Raw genomic sequence first — 2,500 nt, 5'->3', positions numbered from 1 at the left:
TGGGAGAGAGGAAGAAGAACGAACAGTGAAAAGGTAGAAGGAAAGAATAGTTTTAAAGCAAGTTAATCTATGACTTTGTATGTATTATTTTCTCTCTCTCTCTCTCTCTCTCCCTCTTTTACTCTTACTCTCTATAGTATATGTTAAGTGCGTGGTTGATGTGTAAGAACGCCGGTACAGGTAGAAGGGAAGAAATATAAAAGTTGCTAGAAACAACAGCCAAATCTCCCTTAAATCAAACAAAGTAAACGGAATTTAAAAAATCTAATTACTGCACTGGGAAGCTGACATCGAGAAAATTCCATTGATGTAAAATCTTTTACGAAAAAGTGGAAAATGTGGATTGCTATAAACTTTTAAAAAGGCATCACACAAATACACAACTTCAGCTTTATATGTTAAGATGGGCAACATACACATACACACTAAAGAAAAAAAATGACAGGTATTTGTATGTATGTGTGTATTAATGTGTATTCTGTGTCTCTCTCTCTATATATATAGTAAGTAAATGCATTTTAAGAAATATATTGAAAAAATTCAGTTTGTAGGGAATAAATGTTTGACTGTTGATCGTATTTAGAAGAGACTGACAGGTGTTTGTATGTATGTGTTTATTTGTATGTATGTGTGTATTTGTACGTATGTATGAGTGTGTATTCAAAAGCATCTATATTTACACTTTAAAGTTGGTTTTCACACTCAACCCTGTTCTGCAGAATCAGTGTCGCGACAGGAGGTTTGTGTCCATCTCTACGTTCTGAGTTCAAATTCCGCCGAAGTCAACTTTGCCTTTCATCCTGTCGAGGTAAAAAAAAATAAGTACCAGTTGAACACAGGGGTCGATATAATCGACTATTCTCCACTTGCCCCAAGCCGCCCTTGTGGGAAAAATTTAAAATAATAATAATAATGACCTCTGCCGATCAGACTCCCAACGCACAACTAAGTCTTAAGTGTATATATATATATGAGCAACACACACACACACACACACACACACACACACACACACACACACACACACACACACACACACACACTAAATAAAAAAATGATAGTAAGTAAATGTGTTTTAAAAAAGATTGGTAAATTTTCAGATTAACACCGGCACGATTTTCACTACAGTGTTAGGGTTAGGGTTTTAGGGTCAGGATTAGGGTTTTAGGGTCAGGGTTAGGGTTAGGGTTAGATTGGTAATCATTCGGGTGTTAATGTCAAGATTTACGAAAAGATTTTTAAAAAAAACTCACAGTTTGTAGGGAACAAATGTGTGTCGATCATATTTGAAAAAGATGTGTCGCTATTTTTTTTTGTTGTTATCATGGTGAAGGACGGAGTTAGAAATAACTTACAGTTCCCGCCAATTAGAATGAGGTCATTCGTAACCATAGGTACATATATATGTGTAGATATATGTGTGTAGATATATGTGTGTATTTACGTATGATTGGTAGTGTGTCTGTTTATTTGACTCTCACTCTTTTTCCTTCGTTCCTTTATCTTTTTTCTTGGATCGTTCGTAACCGTTCATAAGAGAAAGTAGCAAATGAAACGATTTATAAGAGGAGTAGAAAGAGTTAAGTAGATTGTTTTAGAGGGGGAAAGTGATTTTGCATGTAGTTTTATGGATTTCATTCGTAATTGGGAGTTATTTTGACTGAAAAATGATGCTGTGACCTAACTTATTGTATTTAGAATATTAATTCCAATTCTTTCATCCAAGAAATTTGGAATTGTGTAAATGTATGAATTTTAGACACACACACACACACACACACACACACACACAGAGAAACTCTGCCTTTTTATAGATAGGATATATATATATATATATATATCAATTTAAATAAGAGCCATGACGCAATCCTGTAATAATAAAACTTGTTTATTATCCTATGCACATTTCAATGCAAGATCCCGACTCACTCTTGTCTGAGATAAGAAAATAGGGCCTTGCATCTCTCCAGGGCCAAGTTACATTAATTCACAGCAGACAACAAACAACAGACAACATTATTAGTTGTCCTTAAATTACATGTGTATAAAAAAGTTATAATCAGGTTGTAACGACATGAACATATTGAAACTGCTTGCAATATAAGTTAAGAAAAACCGTGATATAGTAAAGTAACTAAGTAGAGTTGTTAACCTAGGATATTAACCTAGGATGTTAAGTAGCGACAAGCATACAACGCTGTAAATTCAATAAAAACCGTTAGACTTTTGAAAAGAAAGTAAATAAAACGAAGAAAGAAAAATTATCTATTATAGAACTTAATAGAAAAACAAATATAAATTGATGGTCAAAGAGAGATAAATCTAGCAAATAATATTTTTGATTTACATAATTCACTCCATTGTGAATAATCATATCAAATAATTATATATATTTTTAAGTCTAGAATATTTTTGAGACTTGATTTAAGGATATGTAAACAAGATAATTTAGAAATATAAATTATAAATTATAAAATAAAAAAGACAAGTTAATAAACAA

The sequence above is a fragment of the Octopus bimaculoides genome, chromosome 20, assembly GCF_046866305.1.
Source record: "Octopus bimaculoides isolate indiv1 chromosome 20, ASM4686630v1, whole genome shotgun sequence".
Lineage (NCBI taxonomy): Eukaryota > Metazoa > Mollusca > Cephalopoda > Octopoda > Octopodidae > Octopus > Octopus bimaculoides.
This window is presented reverse-complemented; position numbering follows the sequence as displayed.